The sequence below is a fragment of the Leuciscus leuciscus genome (genome assembly GCF_965113295.1).
Source record: "Leuciscus leuciscus genome assembly, chromosome: 9".
Lineage (NCBI taxonomy): Eukaryota > Metazoa > Chordata > Actinopteri > Cypriniformes > Leuciscidae > Leuciscus > Leuciscus leuciscus.
The window spans coordinates 16,009,742-16,030,064 of record NC_138733.1 but is presented as its reverse complement, the minus strand read 5'-3'; the positions used below and the strand labels follow the sequence as shown (position 1 = coordinate 16,030,064).

At 37.1% G+C, this 20,323-nt stretch overlaps 1 long non-coding RNA gene across 2 annotated transcripts in view; it reads right to left on the bottom strand.

The window, feature by feature from the left end:
* LOC309507011 overlaps positions 1-9,334 on the bottom strand; it is a 53,227-nt gene extending 43,893 nt beyond the window's left edge. For both annotated transcript variants that reach the window (XR_014208985.1, XR_014208986.1), the window contains exon 1: positions 9,321-9,334. This is a non-coding gene — a long non-coding RNA (uncharacterized lncRNA). The remainder of the gene's footprint in view (positions 1-9,320) is intronic.
* Between the last annotated feature and the right edge of the window lie 10,989 nt (positions 9,335-20,323).

Below are 20,323 nucleotides of genomic sequence, written 5' to 3'. Positions count from 1 at the left end.
TGTCACTTTAAGACCTAACGCACGGATCCAATATAATGATACACATCCAAATTCTTTCTCAACTGTTTACGTTCACTTAAGACATAACCGAATGTGTTTACGAGAATACTTGCAGAGACGGGTATTACCCCCTTCATTCTGCTCCAAACACAAACTGATGTGCTTGTGTATAAAAAAAACTATTATTTCTTTGTCTTTTACATGGTTAACAAATATCATATGCATAAAAAACAATATGAAATTCATTTGTTTTAATGTTTTTGGCTAGTTCAACATCTATAAAATATACAATCCATAATATGTTCATGCACTACCGTTCAAAAGTTTTGGATTCAGTAAGATTTGTTTGTAAAGAAATTATTACTTTTATTCAGCAAGGAAGCATTCAATTGATCAAAAGTGACAGTAAAGACTTTATAATGTTACAAAATATTTATATTTAAAATGAATGCTTTTGATCATCAAAGAATCCTGAAAAAAAAAAAAACGTTTCCACAAAAATATTGGGCAGCACGACTCAGAAATGTTTCTTGAGCAGCAAATCAGCATATTAGAATGATTTCTGAAGGATCATGTGACACTGAAGACTGGAGTAATAATGCTGAAAATTCAGGAATAAATTATATTTTAATATAAATTCAAATATAGAACAGTTATTTAAAATTTTAATATTTCAGTTTTACTGTATTTTTTATTAAAAAACATATTTATTATTATTTTTAAAATCTATATATTTTTTCAGTCAGAGAACAATATTCAAATGGGCAATTTTCTGAAGACAAAGAAACAAAAAAACAAGACCAATTTCAGAAATCCGTTGTCTCCTAAGGCTTTGTGATGTCTAGATTGGTCTCAATCTCACGCTTTGTGTATCATGTTCCACACTGAACACATGGCCGGTCTCACATGTGTCCAGGGGATTTTGCATCTGTGTTCCCAGCACATACACGTGTGTGTCTATATATATGTGTGTGTGTGTTTGACCTTGTCAGCTGAGCAGGTCAGACTTCCTCTTCCTTTGGCTGAAGTCAATGCTGAGACATGTGTATGTGTGTGAGTTCATGCAGGTCAACAACAGGGTGTGGAATGTGTGTTTCCCACACTGAGCCGAGCACTTTCTCATGCAGTATGTAAAAACATGTGTCATACCTCTCTAAAGAGGGCGGAAATACCGCAGGCCCGCTGGGCCTCTGGGCCTCTGGCTATTGGGCCGCTCGTGCTGGCGAAGCTGGGACCGGTGGGCGGGAGTTTTGTGAATCAGCTGGAGGCCTACGACGGATGAGAAAAACAGAGACAGAATTGAAAGGAGCTGGACTGATAGCATGAGCCTGATCTGCTGATGAGAGCACATCTAGACGGGCCTGAACAGCCTGTAGCACTAGCTAACACAAAAAAAGCGAGGAACGGCCCTGCAGAGAGCACAAAGACCCCGCATTTGAAGCTCAATGTGTTTGCTCATGGCAGAACTGTTCTGCCAAAACACTGTCAAGGCGTATCAGCGACCACGTCTGTGATCGTTCGCACATACCCGCATTCCCACACACACTCTGGAAAACTGGGATAGACAGACCGAGTTGTTGTATTTGCCCAGACATCACGGTCTCATTTCTCAAAACAGGGTACACTGTTTAGATACCATCCATACCCTCATCAGGGGAACATCTGATGATGTACAGTGTTGTCTTTAGAAGATGTTATGTTCCCATTAACTCTACTATGCACTCTACACAATGTACAATATGTTCCTATTAACTCTACTATACACTGTACACAATGTACAATGTCAAATAAAACCCTAGTCTTAGTAATTTTGTCTTATTTTTCAGTTAAATATCTACGCTCTTAAAAGAGGGTTCTTCATGGAACCATCAAGGCCGATTAAGAACTTTTTCCGATTAAGAAAGTTTTAGTGAATAAAACCATTTTTTTTTTTCAAAAATCTATTTCAAAATTTCATGTTTAATTCAATGTGTTTACCATTTCTCTGCAATTATTTGTGAAATTTTCTAGCAATTTTTTCAGGGTATATTTAAGGTACTCGCCTTAATATCTAATCAATTAGAATTAATTATCATATTAATGTCTTATGCAGTGTTGCTTCTTCATTAAATCAATCTTTAAGGATTTTTAGATAATTTACTGGAAGGAAAAAAGTAAAAGTGTAGACCTACGAATTAAAAACTCATACAATAAAGCCATTTAAAGTGTAAAGCTAGTGAACATTTTAAATTTGTTATATTAGTCATAAGCAAAACGTTTGTTTAAACAGATTTTTACTGCAGAATATTTATTCAGTAAATATGCAAAAACACGATCATTGATTAAATAGTTCGGGGAAAAGCACGTAAAAGTCCTGGCAGAAAGCGATGCATAAGGATGTAGTGTAACGAATTATAATTTTTTCCGAAGTGTTAACAACTTAGTGTTAACTAATAATTGTTGCAAACTGGTACTACCAACAAAATATTAGTGTGTTACTGGAACTGGGCGTTGTTACACTACATCCTTATGCATCGCTTTCTGCCAGGACTTTTACGTGCTTTTCCCAAACCACTGAAGTGACGTCGATGTCCGGGTTAGCGGTAGCATTAGCCGTCAGGCAAGTGTAATTTAAATAAACTCCTGATGTACTTACAAAATTTCCAATGCCTCGTTTTATGAGTACTGAACCTATTTGTACTACTGTAGAAGTTTGGTACCATTCTGGGCATTATTAGTGGGGTAATTTACGAAATACATCGTAGGATCCATTAGCGCCTGCAATAAGCCATCCGGCTGATTTCTCTAAATAAGCTCTAACTTTAATAATGTTCAACCAAGGGAAAAAAGGCTTCTGGGGGGTGTTTGGCTCGAGGTCATGGTGCAAAGGACCCTATAGGTATTTTACTCTGAACCATCCCTTTAAGTGTTTTAAGTTTTCAAAAATGTCTCTAATTTGTATGAATTTGTACGTTCTCATTATGAATTTATACTTCATGCCTAGTTAAACAAATTTTTTTTATGAATTCATACACATTTGCCTCAATATGGCTAGAATGTACATGTGAGATCTGCTCGGATTTGCATCCTTCATTTGTAGTTTATTCCTAATAATCCCCTAATAGCTATAAAGACAGCAATATGCTTGAAAACCAAACCTTTGTTCTCAATGACAAATGTAAATGCCACAGTGGGACTCAGGAAAGACAATATTTCTGGCAGCCACCTGGTCCCTAAAAATGAGTGTGTCAGAGAAAGTGCAAAAGATAAGAGATGAAACTTGCTGAGAGTCCAACTGTGCCGAGTGAAACTCATCATTCACTTGCTGGTCAGCCACAAGGTCTTGACCCTTTGACCCGCTCACTTTCTACCACACAGCAGATTGTCTCACACACCGGTCTAACAAGCCGTTCCCTCAGTTGTAGGCATGTGTCCTGGGAAAAGGGAGATCCGACATCAGTGTTGTGTACTGGAACAGTGTTGAAGACGGATGAGACAGCTGTCTGGAGCCGCCTGTCCCTGACTGTGTGATATGTCTGTTAACAAACTGCTGGCAGCCACAAAGACCCAGAAGACCTGACTGGGTTTCGCCATCACTTCAAACGTCTCTTTGCAATGATGATTTCCCAACTTCTAAAATGAGCAGAGCAGCTAATGGAGACTCAAGTGGAAACATTATACTTCAAGACTTCAGAATGTAAACACCATCAATTTTGAGGAATAAATGTTGGAAAACACCCTGTGCCATAAAATATTATTTAATTTCCCTTTTTTACAGTCTGTTGTATAAGTATTTATTGTTCTTCATTAATTTTTGAATATTATTTACACTACTTTTCAAAAGTTTTGGGTCAGTGAGATTTTTAAAAAATGAAATGTATAGTTTTATTCAGCAAAGATGCGTTAAATAAGAGGTGCAAATATTTATTTTTAGTTATTTTAAATGATAATAATATTACTTCACAATATTACTATTTTACTGTACTTTTGCAACCTTGGTGAGCTTTAGAGACTTCTTTCAAAAACGTAAAAAAAATTATTTGCCAAAAAGGCATTTAATTTCCTAAGAATGTTAAGTAATATTACTAAACAATAATTTAATATACTGTATGCTGGGACTTGGGCTAATTTAAGATTAACAAGCACATGTGAATACGGAGCGAGTTTGGTCAGAAACAAACGGCCTTGATTCATGCTTCATGCATCTGCCAACTTTAAGAGACAAGCCTGGTCATTTGTGATTCTTCCAAAACTGTTATTAAACTGTTTATTAAAGCATGATGTCATGAACTTTGCAAAAAGAGGTTTTGTACTTGGTTTTACAATTTGATTTTCTGTGGTTTCCTGCTTCTATCGACATCATCTACAGAGCTTGACTTGTATTGAACCTAGAACATTCTTTTAAAAGAAAGTTGAATGAAGAATTAAACCTCCACAGTTAATGATGCTGGATGCAAATGTAACAGATGAGCTGTAGTGTTTCACTTCGACAGATTCTGGCATCCAAACGCTCATATCAAGCACATGCTCAGTGCAGTCTATCAGTATCGGCAGCCCTAATGGATTCACAGGCTCTGTCATTACGCTGTGGGCTGTGGAGTCAGATGAGAGGTAAATTCGGGTGAGATACCTAGGATGACATCTCTGACAGTAACAGGGAACTTGTGGATGACATGTCCCAGAATGCATCAGTTTCAACTCATATATTTTCTTCTTATACCTTCACATTTTGGACTCAAATTGTCAGGATGCCACAAACACAGATAACACCATCTCATGATTTTTTTCTGTAAAAATAATTCATTTTGCTGGTGTCAGCAGTCTGCCAGAATTGTAAGTATAAGTGCAAATACTAAGCATGAAATGAAAGTGCAAAGAAGTACTTTGAACATAACAGTCATTCAGATCTACTCTGGAAAAAGTATTTTACTCTAATGATTCTGCCTTCAAGGAGTCCGAAAAAAGTTTAAATGAACATTCTGACATGAAAGCAGCATTAGACTATAAGAAATATGTGGACAGATTTCTCTTAGTTTAGTCTAATAATAGTCAAGGATTCTGTAGGCGATTGGGTATATTGTGCCATGTAGAATTAATAGCAGAAAACAAAACAATAACAGTGAATTGGAGCTTTTAAAGGGTTAGTTCACCCAAAAATGTAAGCCGATGATTTACTCACCTTGAAGTCATCCTAGGTGTACATGACATTCATCTTTCAGACAAATACAATTGGAGTTATATTAAAAAATGTCCTGGCTCATCCAAGCTTTATAATGGGAGTGAATGGCTGGTGAAGGGGGGTGGGAGGTTAATAAAGGCCTTTTGAAGCTAAGCCATGGGTTTTAGTAAGGAAAATACCCATATTTATAACTTTATAATCTAAAATAGCTTCCACCAGATGACCGTACGCAGGTCGACTTGCACCACAAGAGTAACCCGTGACGCGTGTATGACTTACGATGCAGGAGTATCGTAAGGTTATCGTTTTGCTCTTGCGGTTTAAACAAATAGGGCTGTGCAACAAACTCAAGCTCCTCTTCAAAATTTCTCTTCAAAATGGCTAATTCGCGACCAGTGTTTTGTTTTGCACTTTGAAAGAAGAATGTCATATTCACCTAGGATGGCTTCAGGGTGGGTAAATCATCATGGGCTGATTTTAATTTTTGGGTGAACTATCCCTTTAATGGCTATTAACCATATGCTGATCAGAACCACATGTTGCAGTAATTTGACTCTGTGTTTGTGTTCTGTATGTGTTTGCTTGTACTGTAAGAGGGCTGAAAACATTACAGACACCCTAAACAGTCATTTTATAGTTTGTTTTAAGTAAACTGCTGCTGCGCATTACATGGCTGATGCAACACAGTGAACACATGGCCCTCGCTCTTGAACCCACAGCCAAGCTTTTGTAATATACAGCCTTTGGCCTAAATGGTGAAAAACACAATATGATTTCTGACAGATTTATCTTTATCACTTTGCCAAGAGGGAAACTACAGACAGATCCGAAAACAGGCCAAATGTGAGCACACCATGGCTCCAGCTACACATAAAAATAAATATTTTTTCCTCATATAGTACTGAAAAGAAGCTTAGCATCCAGTACAATCACTGAAATTACTTCTCTCATGCTGGTTTAATACCTCCAACAACCCACGACAACATCTACATGATGAGAAATGATTGACGCCCATTGTTATTGAAAAGTACTTTAGATAATGCCTTCAAGCATTCAGATTTGATTTGCAGAAGGACCAAACTGCAGACACAAAAGAATTAGATCACTCCTGTGGGTGTGTGTAATGTTGATGGAGGAGCTCGGAGATGTTCAGTATTGAGGTTTGTGTAGTGCTGAGTGCTGTGGGTTTATCAGAGTGCAATTTTATGCCATTTTTTTTAAATTCATTTCAAACCTGTAGATAATTTTAGCCTCAGGTGTGCTATCTTTACACTGCGAAGGATGCTTATTATTTTTTACACATATTTGTTGATTCTCAAGGACAGCCGAAAGAAAATGTGCAGAGCATTATGACAACAGCAACATTTCATTTATGAAAAAAGATTCTCCTGTACAGTACAGCAATGAGATTACATTGAGAGTAATGAGTTTTGCTCATTTATCTTAGGTTTCCAGGTTCTTTTAATTAATTTGTCTTCCTCTGTCACAAAAAAGTACACTTTAGCATACTTTAGTAATTTTTTATGAAAAAAAAAATACTGTGAACTGTGCTCAGATACCAAATTCTGCAATTAAATACCAGTTTCTCAATATAAACTCAAGCATTCCACAAATATAAAACACTGCCATAAAAAAAAACCTGAGAGGTTTTTTGAGTGGAATATAAAAGAGAGCGTGTTTGATTAGGAAGCTATAGATTGAAACTGATTTGAACTTTATGTCATAACACAGTGAGGACAGACACATTATGTGCCTCAAGCTTTTATACGTCAAAATAACTGCAAATAAAGGTGTTGAATGGAATAAAAGTATCCAGGAAATGGGATGTGAAGTGACGGTGCAACAAAACGGGTCACGGTTGTTGAGTAACGGGGTGAATTGGGCATAGTCTAGCCTAGTGCTTCATTCACTTCCATTCAAACACAGGAGAACAGAAATGCAAGAACACACGAAAGCTTGTGTTCCTCAACTGTGAACTGTTATTTATACTTCATTATAAGTAAGTATAATGTGGGGCAGTCATGGCCTAGTGGTTAGGGAGTTGAACTGGTAACCCAAAGGTTGCTGGTTCGATTCCAGAACCGGTGGGAAATGACTGAGGTGCCCTTGAGCAAGGCACCTAACCCCTAATCGCTCCCCGGGCGCCACACAAAGGCTGCCCGCTGCTCTGGGTGTGTGTATCCACGTGTGTGTGTGTTAACTACTCACTACTCTGCTCCTAATGTGTGTGCATTTGGATGGGTTAAATGCAGAGGTCAAATTCCAAGTATGGGTTACCATACTTGGCCGTCACGTGTCACTTTCACTTTCACTTTCATTTATGATTTATTTATAATTTAAATAAAAAAGAGTTCCGGTCTGGACTCTGGAAGTACTCTATAACTCCAGAAAGATTGTAAATCTGTGTAACAGTGGTGGTCGTTTCAGCGACACTTATTGTAGTTCACATCCTTATAGAAGCCAGTTTTTGCCACATAACAAAAAAAGAAAAAAAATCACGCTTTTATGACATATATAGTCAAAATTATGAAATAAGTTATAATTATGAGATGAAAAGTCATAATAATGACAAACAATGTCAACTATCTCATAATTATGATTTAGTACATACTTTTTATCCCAATTATGAATCTAGTATCTCAAATTTGACTTTTTATTTCTGAATTCTGAATTATTACATAATTTAAACTATTTGTCATGACTTTTTCTCATAATTTCTATAATTTCTCATAATTTGTTCTTATAATGTGATTGTATCTTATAATCATGACTTAGTATCTCAATTTAAATTGAACTTTTATGTCATAATAATGATTTACCAAAGCATTTTTTTTTCTTAAATGGTGCAAATTGGCTTCCATATTCCTGTAGGTGGCAACTTTTCTTGATGACAAATTACAGTCTTTGAATAGTTAAATTCAACCGATTCATTCATAAACACTGATACATTGATCTTCTGATTTACCAATTTAGAAACGAAAAAAAATTGTGAGTTATTGAATCATTAAATTCAGAAAACACTGATTCATACAAAACAAAACACACAATGGTTAATTCTTCGTTGGCTTTGTTAGGAACTAACAAAAATAAACAAAGTAACTGGCAATATTGTTGTGATATTGTTGCACACTTATTTCAATTATTCATATATTGTGTATTGAACTATTGAACTATTATATAAAAGCAGCTGTGTTACCTTAAAGGCTACTGAAACTCTAGGACACGTCATGCGTGCAATCAGCGAAACGGGAAAACACAATAGTTAATTTATGGCAATGGTGACAAGGTCCAACAGGCAGCAGGTGTGCTGTGTAACTTGCTGCCAGCAATGTTCCATTTATGAGTCTCTCTGCCTATATTTCATAACCAAGCGCTGAAGTTAAGGGGCCTAGACTGATGTTGACTGAAGGGAGGAGGTCCCTCCTACACACACATGTTGAATCTATTCTGGAATAATTTATTGCAGTGGTTTTAAGGTTAATTTGCAGGCTTCACATAGCCACTGAAATGCAAACCGTTTGATGACAAATTAACAAATGACCATCCTGGAACATTATTGTGCATGTCCATGGGCCTCCCATTGCAGTTTTCTCTAAATTAAAATATGTCGCCTGAAAGGGCTAACCATGTAACCTGTTGAATTTCAAGTAAATGATTCATATCAGCCAAGTCCCCATTGGGATTTAACCATGTCTGCAATACAGTAATGAAAACATAAGTTGTGTGTGGTTGAAGAGTTGTGTTTCACGCATTGTGACAATGAAACATAAGCTAGATGGTTTAATCAGCCCGAAACACTGAATCACATGCAGAGAAGAGACCAGCTATATCAGCACTGCTGCAGCTGTGTGTCCACATGTGTGTGTGTGTGTGTGTGTGTGTGTGTGTGTGTGTGTGTGTGTCCCACTGAGTGGCTAGACAGCAAATCCCGCACTTGTCTGGGCTATAAGTACTCTTTAATCCAATGCTACAAGTGGGAACATGATACAATAGACAGAAAAGTTTAATAAAAGTCCTACTTGAAATAGGGGGGAAAAAAGCTCAAATTAGATCCCTCAATATCTTTTTGTTTCTCCTAGTCAGAAATTAGATTCAATGGAGAGAAAACTCTTCTGCTTAGATGTGTCTCCTGAGAAAAAGGTCCTAGTAATCTCAAATGAGCCTCCTCCAGAGTTTCAGAAGTGGTCTTATTAATATCTCAAACTGTGCTGTCCTGCCCATATGAGAGAAAAATCCCAAATGAGAAAACTGCTTGAGTTTCCCTCTTCTCAGCCCTAGTGATCTCACATATAAGCTTCCTCTATAGAGTCCTGATTTATTTAATAGAGTTTCAATGTCTAAAACATTCAAACATGGACATGTTGACAACATTTTAAACAAAATTGTATAGGCTACATACTGTAACAGTTATGTCTTCATTTAGATTGTCTTGTCTTGTTCAGTTAATTTGCCCTCATTATTTATCTCGATTAGTTAACCATTCACACCTGTTTCTGTTCTGTTTAACAATAATACATTTATTTATAAATATATTTGTTTAGTAACCTTCGATTTTTATATTTTAAACTATTTTGTTCTTGTCATGGTCTTTGAAAAGTCTTCGGATAATTCAGATATTTTTGAGCCCCAAAGATAATTGACAAATAATTAACAGAACTTTCCTTCATTTTAAAGTTTATTCTTGTGTAAAATTATGGTAACCTTGAAAATGAGTCAAATATGACACCAGAAATGACACAGATTAGATAAATGTGATCGGTAAATGTGAAGGCTTTGAACATTGAATTAATGTCTCAGATTAAATAAAACGGAATCAATATTCTATTAACCTAAAATGATTTGTAAACATTTGCACATCCCTAAAGCTATTCATTCCATAAAATCTTGTCAATAATGTCCGTTTCAATGTCAACTCAAACGTATGTGCTCTAGAACCATACCTTACATACGAACACATCTATAATATATCTTACTTGTGTGTATTTTATTTCTCTGAAAGGAGTCAAATTCAAAACTAACTTGTTATGGAAGTAGTATATGAGATCTTTATTCAGTAAAGCATCCTGGATAATACTTAATCCACAAAGTAAGAGTGAATCCACAAGTAAACTCAAAGAAATAGTTTATCGTTTGAAAAATGAATTTTATTTGCACATCCTTCGTGTCCACTGACACGTGCTCTTCTCGTCTCTTCTTCCAGTGACTCATCCTAATGATGTTGCTTGATGTTCTGGTTTCTCCAAGTCTATAAATACCCCCCCCATCATCATGACAGGGCACATCCACCGCCTGCGCCTAAGGTGAATGCTAACATGTTTAATGACGGGATCACAGACGGTAGCAGCATGGCCCATGTGCTCCCTCCGTACGTCCCAAAGAAGGGTGCAGAGGACACCAGTAGCCTGCGAGATCGCACACGAGGTGTTAGAGCAACAGCCCAGACCCTCCGCGTGCTCTTCCAGTGTGTAATTGGGTGAATTGTAACCGGCTTATCTCTCTGTAGCAGAGAGCTCATTACCAGCATGCTGCAGTCGCTAGCATTCGCCTCAGTGCCGTGACAGGCAGAGTGCCACCTCCGCCCACTAGACTGGCCCTTATGCTAATTAATTAACTCCTGAAGTAATTATGAATGCTTCTGCACACTCTGCCACGATGCAACACATCAGCAGCAGCAGCGGATTGGCTGTGCGAGTGCGTTTAGTTAGGCATGTTTTCTGGCTGACACGAAAGATAAAGCTTGTTGAAGTCACTGGTTAAATTAGCTTAGCGTATGGTCGTCAGTCAGATCACTGGCTGTAATGAGCTCGTTAAAGACGTGACACCCTGTTCTGAAGGTGCCAAGCCTTGCATTACTTAAGTCTTAACATGATTTGTTTATACATTTATCACCCAGAAATGCCTTTCCTTAAAAAAAACAAGTTATATGGAATCTTTAATATTGGCGCTATATTAAATTCCCTTAAAATCCACTCTTAACACTCTTAAGTTTATTTCATTTGTCTACTAACAGTCCAAAAGTGAAGACACATGAATCAAAGGAGAATATGAATTTCTTTCTATGCGTAATTATTTATCCCACATCCCAAATCATCATTGACTGTGGTGGAAATGATGGTGACGGAAATTACATTTTTACCATCTTCGGAGTAAAATTACTGACTTTTTTTCATAGCTAGATTTTAATGTATCCTAAATCACACTTTTTGCATAAGTTGACAAATTACAACTTGATGATGCAAATGAAATTAATAAAATATATATATATTTTTTATTCTTGGTTTTCCTTCACACATCAAAAATCTCATATTTCATCTTAAGCTCTTCACTGAGAATGCGGTCTCCTTGGTAACCAAATATACTTTTCATAAAACTTTATTAGTGGGTAAAATGAGTTCAGAACTTGCACAAAAATGTACACTACGATTCAAAAGTTTGGGGTCAGTTCACTCTTTGTTTGTATTTATCAGTTTACATACAACCAATTACATACAACTGTCCATAATTGACTTGTGCTGGATGCTAACGGTAGACAGACAGTGTAAATTAACTATTATGAAGGTTTAGTTGGCAAATAGTTAAACACACCACTACCTTAACCATTCCATTTATGTCACTCACTATGACTCAGCTACCCTCCATTTGTCATTTAACCCTCTGTCTGTCAGAACTGTTGAGTTCACAGTTCAGATTCTACTCCGGCAATTTTGTGATCTAGGATTACAACTTCCTGCCCTATTCATATCCTGCTAGTGGAGCGGAATGAGTCCACCGGCCTCCAAACCTGCTGCAGGTTTACTGCCGAGCGGGACAGTTTCCCTGTCAGCAGCAGATGCAGCGTCCTGAGCTATCGCTAACAGCACCTGTCTTTGCTGAGCTACACAAGTGCCTGTGATCTACAGACCACCACGAGCTGGGAAACCGCACTGATCTCTCCGAGATTTCACTGACTCAGTGTCATTCCATTTCACCAAAGCCAGTCCATCCAATCTGATCTTCAGAGAGGAGAATGATTGCTTTAGCTTCGTCTTACTTAGGCACTTCTTACTGACATGGGTGATAAAGCTTCAAAAGTTGTCCACTCAGCTTTCCTGTCTATTCGCAGCGGCCCCCACAGTTGTGTGAAGTGCAGGATGTGTGCCGCGGCGAATGAGTGTTTATTAGATTCTCTCCACGTTAAAGCACACTTCATCAATCACTCACTTCCTGTGCTCAGTTTCTGCAGCCCTGCCGGACCTCTCGAGACTTCCTGAATGGTCCTGATTGCAGGAAGGCACATTAACTTCACTCAGCACCACAGATGTAATGTGAGGATATCAGATGTGTATCTGATGATACCTCATATTGGAATACAAAACAATACTTCATATTGTCTCAAACAAGTTCACCCCTGCTGGTAGAAACTGTAACTACACTGTTATGGTGCCGCAAGGCGTCTTTCTCCTTTTGGCCAGACTGTAAAACCTACCAGTGCAAATAACTAAATGTTAATTTCACTCAAATATTATTAAAAGTTCATAGTATTTGATAGAAAAAAGTCATGTGAACTGCATAACTGAATATATTTTGAGGAAGTTGAGTTCCATTGGTGTCAGTAGGAAGCTTCTTTATGTTTTTTATCAAGGAATCATGATCAGTGTTTTGTTTTATGCAATGCTCTGCTGGGGATGTAGTATCATTGTAGATGTCAAAAATAGGATTAATAAATTGATTAGAAAGGCTGGTTCGGTTATTGGTCTTAATCCTGATTCACTTGAGGTCATTGTGGAAAAGAAAACAAGGGCAAAATTAAAAATGATTATGTTTTACACAAGGTTCTCCACTACACTATCTTTAGTGGACTTAAAAGCTCATTTAGTGGAAGATTAGTAATGCCTCAGTGTTCTACAGTGCAATTTAGAGGTATTTTTTTCCTACTGCAGTTAGGTTTTTTAATGAAGTAGTGTAATTTTTTGTATGTAGGCCTACTGATTGTTGTTGTTTTTAATGTTCAATTGTCTATCTGTGTTGTTTGTAATGCGCAATGGAGACAAATGAGTTTCCCCTTACAGGGATTAATAAAGTTTTCTAATCTAATCTAATCTACTATTAATATGAACTTTAAGATGAAAAATTAATGAGTTTCAGCAGATCTAGTTCCCAGTATGTTTTGCGTCAGACTGTACAAGGAGAAATTATTTTGAATTTATGTTTAGTAGGCTATTGATCCGCACACATGACATGCGGGAAAATTATATATAGGCCTAAATGTATATATATTATATATATATATATATATATCATGGACACAAATTCGTTCTCTGGTTTTAGTAAGCAGTGGTCATGATTTACTAATTCATTTACTCATTTAAGTTAAATCGTGGCCACAAATTTGTTCCCACAATTTTCTGATCTCTTCCCTCGTATAGTAAACTTGTTTTGATTTAACTAAAACAAGGGAACAAATTATTACAACGTGGCCGTGATTTGGTAAATTGCATGTTTGTGTAGTGCAAAAGCAAAATTTAAAGTGTTATTACCAACTAAATAGTTTTAGGGTTTACAGAGCATTAAAAATGCTTACGGACAGGTATTATGGACCTCCTTGGTCTCAAATGACAATAACAATCATGTGTCTTCACCTCCATTCTAATAGGCCATTATAATGCTCATAGGATTAAAGGGTGATCAAGTTCACTTTCTCTCTGAGTGGACAAAGACTATAGGGAACATACATACACACACACACACACACAATATACACACTCACACACACTATGACTCATTTGTCAGCTCATATTAAGGTGCACAGATTTTCTGCCTTGTAATGAGTGAGTAACATGCACACTGCACCCTCACTGACCCTGAGGGGCGTCTGTACAGTTGAGATCACAATGCTTAAACTCAAATCAGTTTCAAGCACGCAAACCCATCTCTCGCTGTATTTCAGACTCGGAAAGGAGTTTTTCTTTTTCCAACAAGATAAGTTCTTAACCTTCAAAAAATGTTGATCGGCAGTTTTGTGTTACATTTATTTTTATGAGGTCTGTAATTTTTTGCCACCCTGTTAACATATTTTGTTAGAAAATGTTATTTTCTGACAATAAATATTACATAAACATCAAAATGAAATAAACAATGATTAAGAGGTAACGGTTGAAAGAAATTAATAATTCTATTCAGAAATTATGAAAAAAATGACAGTAAAGACATTTATGATGTTATACGACTTCTATTTTAAATAAATGCTGTTCTTTTGAACTTTCTATTCATTAAAGTCCCACTGAAGTGCCTTGAAACGCGCAGCGTTATTCAATGTGTTGACGTAATTTCCACTGAAACAAGAAGACAGGGCAGGACATATCGAACAGCTCCTCCCCTTTTTACAAATAGCCAATAGCGTTTTGTTTATATCACAGTTCAGCCAGAACCGTTGAGCTTTGATTGGACAGATAATCTGACGAGAAGCTGAAGTGCAGAGTGATGTCATCAAAAATATTGATCCATATCGGAGAAAGTGCAGAGAGAATGTACGTTTTGAATACTTATATCTTCTAAATGCAAATTTTGTCATTGTTTTGGAGCACACAAGCTCATAGATAACCGTAAGACTAAAATATTCATGATAAAAGCTTGATTAGTCAGAAATATTTCCTGAGCACCAAATCAGCGTATCAGAATGATTTCTGAAGGATCATGTGACACCGAAGATTGGAGTAAGGGGTCGTTCACACAGAACACGTTTTTCCATTGATTGTAAACACGCCTAAACTCGCGTCTTTCGCAGCGTATCGTGTATAACACGGCTTTCTAAAAACACGGCGCTCAAGTTAAAAGAAATTCAACTTTAAAAAAAAAAATTTTTAGACCTTGCATTAGACCCAACTGGCCCTAATGCCTGCTGGAAATTCAGTTTTGCATCACAGGAATAAATGACATTTTAAAATATAATAAAATCGAAAACAGTAAAAAATTACTGTTTTACTGTATTTTTACTGTTAAAATGACTGTTTTACTGTATTTTGATCAAATAAATGCAGCCTTGGAGAGACTTCTTTAAAAACATTAAAAACTTACCGACCACTAAATTGTGAACAGTAGTGTAAATCAAAGATAAATATTTCAATAAAAAATAATAAACACATATTTTATATATTAGTAAAATATATATATATATCCCTTTTTGAAAAAGTTTATAGTGCTGCACCCTGAAAGCCTTAATCAGTTATCTTAAGCAGACAGAGGGGTTCAGTTTGGACTCTGTGCAAGCAGACTATGAGTTTTTGCCAAGTGCTGCTGGCGTAGACCTGAAGGATCTGACTGAATGCACTGGCCCGACTGGCATCCTTGAGCACATTCCTAAAGCTCCTCCAAATGCTCCTGAGGCAGAGAGCCCAGAGTCTCATCACATCATCAATACATAGATCACAACCTACATGGATTAAAATGCATAGCAACCATTTTCATTTTACTTAAAGCTACACTGTGTAGTAGAATTTTCTCCCATCTAGCGGTGAAATTGTTTATGACTACCAACTGAATATTACTTTCTAGCCCCTCCCATTCCGAGGGCGTTTTAACTCCTACGGTGGCTGTATTATTTCAAATCTGCCGGCAGTCGCGAGTAATCTCCCTCTCGCATTCGTCCCGGTGCCACTGAGTGTAAAAACGCGAAAGGCGAAGCTTGAATTTCCAGGTATGTCCCTCTTTGGCTAATGTATTTTCAAAATGGAGGCGCAACATGGCTGCCGCCATTCGAGCGACTCGCTCGTATGTATTCTAAATGGCAGATTCTACGCTTACGAGAATACTTGATTAGTTGGTAGAAGTAATTACACATTAATGAGAACATATCATTTTGAAAGAACAAAGTGTTTTTGCTAAGGATCAAGTTAAAAAATTACACAGTGTAGCTTTAAATTTCCCTCTAACATAAGAAAATGCAGCACTGAAAAGAACAACACTGGAGAGCAATATCTGTGTAGGTCCATCTCTAAATGCAACTCCTCTTCCTTCATGCAGTTTCTCTCACTGCACTCTAATTCATCAGAATTGTCTCTGGAGCACAGCCAAGTCCTTCGGGTAATGCTGTTGCAAGCTTCACTACACATCATTTTTTATCTGTATTTTAGTTTTTCAGAAGAAGCACAGGGAAAGAAAGAAAAATAATGTGTGGAAAATTGCTATACATGGGGAGGGAGGCGGTGTAGTGCTGAGATTGCAGTTGACGTGAATGTTTCCAAGAGGCTCTGGGATGTATGGCCATTATTAAGGGTAATAAATGATGTAGTTTTGGTGGATTTGCAGCTTTATTTCAGAGAAACTGGCCTGAAGCTTGAAAAACACAACTGCCAAAAAATGTGTGTTTGGCATAATGAAGTTAATGCCTTTTGGGGATTTAATGTTTCTGCATTTTATTCATGAAGCAGTTCAAAAGCAAATCTTCATCACACCCCCAGTACTTATCGAGTGTGCTACAGTACATAACTGATTGATGAATGCTTGACTAAATACAGCAGATGTCAGAATATGTGGTAGAAAACAACACTGTATGGGGTGAATATCATTTCTACTACAGTGTACATGGCTTTACATGAAGTGGTGTGATGGAGAGATTCACGATAATCAATTAATCTTTTACTTTGATTTATTCTGAGTTCAGGATAAATCTAAAAGCATTCAAAAGCTGAGTCATAGACTTGCAGGGTGTAAAGGTGCATCTAAATATACCAGTAAATGTCCAGCCTCTTTTCAGCATGAATCAGTTCACCACAGTTGCCCATTTCACTATCACTGATTAGATTTTCTCATCAGTTACAGCTGACTAAAGAGAGACAGGTAAATCTGCAACTGTCACTTACTGTCATCATCCAATTTCTCCCTGTCATTTCCCTCTATTTGGGAGATAGGACACACACACACACACACACACACACACGTTCCAAAGTTTGGTGCCGGTAAACTGTTTAATGTTTTTGAAAGAAGTCTCTTATGCTCACCGAGCTGCAAATGCAATAAAGAACAGCAATATTGTCAAATATTACCATTTAAAATGACTGTTTTTCTATCTTAATACATTTAAAATATAATTTATTCCTGTCAAGGCAAAGCTGAAAACATTCTAATGCTGACTGAATGATGATTTTCTCAAAAAACGTATTATCATCAATGTTGAAAACAGTTGTGCTGCTTAATATTTTTGTGGAAACGGTGATACATTTTTGTGACGTGTATTCTTTGATGGAAAGGTCAGACATTTATTTAAAGGTACACTTTTGGCTCTCCAGCAGTTAAAAATCATTGTTTTGGTTGTGCTTCAGCTTTGCGTGACTGTGTGGATGATTATGGTTATCCTACTGCTCATAAAACATTCACAACTAGGCTTAAAATATAACCAGTTTAGAAAGGATCTCAAGCTGACCAGCTGAAGACGTTAATGTAGCTTTACCCATTAATAGACACTGTACTTCCTTGAAAATAAAATTCCAGCACAGCGTTACAACAACCATAATGAAACGACCCTTCACAATAGATAATGCTTTACGATCAACTCTGTTAGAGAGCTGCATACAATTTATCTGTTCAATAAAATACCTTACTCACCTAAATAATAAAAATACCATCTCTGCGTCACTTTTACAACATTTCAAATCCCTCAATTCTCGCCATCTCCGAAAAGCCAAGCCAATGTTGATTCTTGTTTTATTACAAGCTCTGTTGCGTTCTCTTTTCTATACACACACACACGATGTTGGACCATGTTGGGTCTAAATGTACCAAAGTGGTTTTCCCAGAATAAATCAAACCCATTCACATTGATCAATTACCATACATGTCCACTGAAGCAAAAATAAATAAATATTTTTTTCTTAATCATTTTTTTTTTTTGAGTTAATAATAATTTTCCAGATAATATTTTAATACTTTTTTGCCTTTTGTACAATGATAATGTGTCTTCACAACAGCACACTTACTATTTTTAATGAGTCATAAAATCTATTGCTGCCTTTATATTTCAAAAAGAGAGTCCCTTTGCAAGGTGATCATATCGTGTGGGTCCTTGACAAAAGTTAAAAAACTACTGCAATAGGGTACTATTCTCCAGAAATACACCCCCACATCCATTCCAGCTGGGTTAGGAAGTTCGTAGCAGAACTGAAACAAGATAAGCAGAACTTTTCCTAAACCAGAAAATAAGGCCTTATTTGTTGCTAAAGGGATAGCCTATGGCTATGCTAATAAGTTTGTATGTGTGTGCCACTTCTCTAAGAAGCGTTAAGGCAAAGACAGGGTGCATGTGAACCCCCAGGAAGAGTGTCCTTGCTGGGGGTGAGGGGTCAGCGGCGGCCAGCTGGATGGAAGGCCTTTCATTGATGGAGCACTTTGTCCATCTGCAGGCTGAAATCAATCTGCCTGCATGCTGGCGAACAGCAGATCAGGTTACGTCACTCTCTCCTGCCCTGTGGCTCCCAACACCTTCTGCTTATTGTGAGAGCTCTGTGGGTGGCGAGAACTACTGGAACTGGCTCAAATCTGTAAACACTTCTGTTTGAGCAGACAAACTTTATTGGCCCAGGAGAAGAGGACGGTATTGTGGCGCTCGTGTGCTCAAGGTGCTCAATTGTGTTGGATGGGTCTATTTATCTCTGGGGCCATGTGAACACGTCACCTTCGACCCCTCCAGAAGGAATATGGGTAATGGCTGATTAAAGGGAGGGGTTTGTCACCACTACTGCTCTTCTTCTCAAGTCATTCAATTTCTACACAGAGCTCCTAACCACAACCTCAGCAGCTCACTATAAGCCCAGACCCCCCTTTCCATCAAGCTGAAATTTACACCCCCTCGGGGCCATTAGAGTCTTATGGTGCGATTTCTCACTGGTCCTTGACATATCACTTATTGAGTGCATCAAGTATCTCACAGATAAGATCAGCTGACACAGGTCATGTAAGCAGAGATGCCGAGCGCACTGGATGGCAATCAGGCACATTTCTTTTGTTTCACTCTTTTCTGGCTTTGAAATCTGATATCAGAAGAGTTCTGCGTCGTTTGTGTTACTCTGTCATGCTGTAATGGAACAATACACAAAAAGTTCACTACCATTCAAATTTTTTTTTTTTTTTTTTTTAAAGAAATGAATACTTGTATTCAGCAATAACATTCAAATTGATCAAAAGTGACAGTAAAGACATTTATAAATGTTATAAAAGATTTCTCTTTCGAATAAGTGCTGTTCTTTTTCACTTTTCGTAAAGCTGCACAACTGTTTTCATGCTGGTTCAGTGGAAAAACAATCAGCATTTACTGCAACCACTTTCTTTTATATTCAGATTATACGGGTTATGTCACATAATATTAGGCAAAACACTCATTACTCTCAAACTCATTACAGCTTTTTTATTGTGCATTGCTTTTGTTGTTGCTTAATGTACAGTAAATAGGCTTGAACATTTATGTTATGAATTTATGTTTATTGGATCTTCTCATTTACCCTGTAGAAAGTGATTCTCAAGATCAAGAGCTTGTGTTTATTTATTTATAAAATAAAGGAATTCATTCTCCAGTTGCTAAAACAGTTCTCTGATTCCAAATTCAGTGTTATTCTCCAGGATTATTCTAAACTCTAACTAAAAACGTGACAATTTTTTTTATCTTTCACTGTACATGATTGCAAAAATAAAACATCACATGCTAATAACACTTGCCATTTTTACACTTGAACAGGAATTTGTGCCATCTAGAATTTTGCTTGCGAGTGAAAGATTTTCTCTTTCCCAACAAAAAGCTTCTTGGTTTGAAAGAAAGTGACTTCTCTGTGAGCTGTGCTCCATACATGGCTACACTACTGACAATACACTATGAAATTTAGCTGTGACTGCACATTAACCAGAAAGATAATAATATTGAATCATTTTCACTTGCATAGCAAATGTAAAGTAGGAACAGAGTTAAAAAAGACATCTTATTGTTAGCAGTTTGTTTATTATGTTGTTCTGCAAGCGCAGTGACCCTTCTGATCCCAGTATACTGCTATGAGGGGGTGGTCATTAAATATCAAATAGGAGATCGTAAAATCTGCAAGGCCTTACACATGGTAAGGTGATCCCTATTACTGCACACCATCATATCATTTACAGTGGATTTCGCTCCAAACAACACATAACGGCAGTAAAACAACTTAGTAAAAT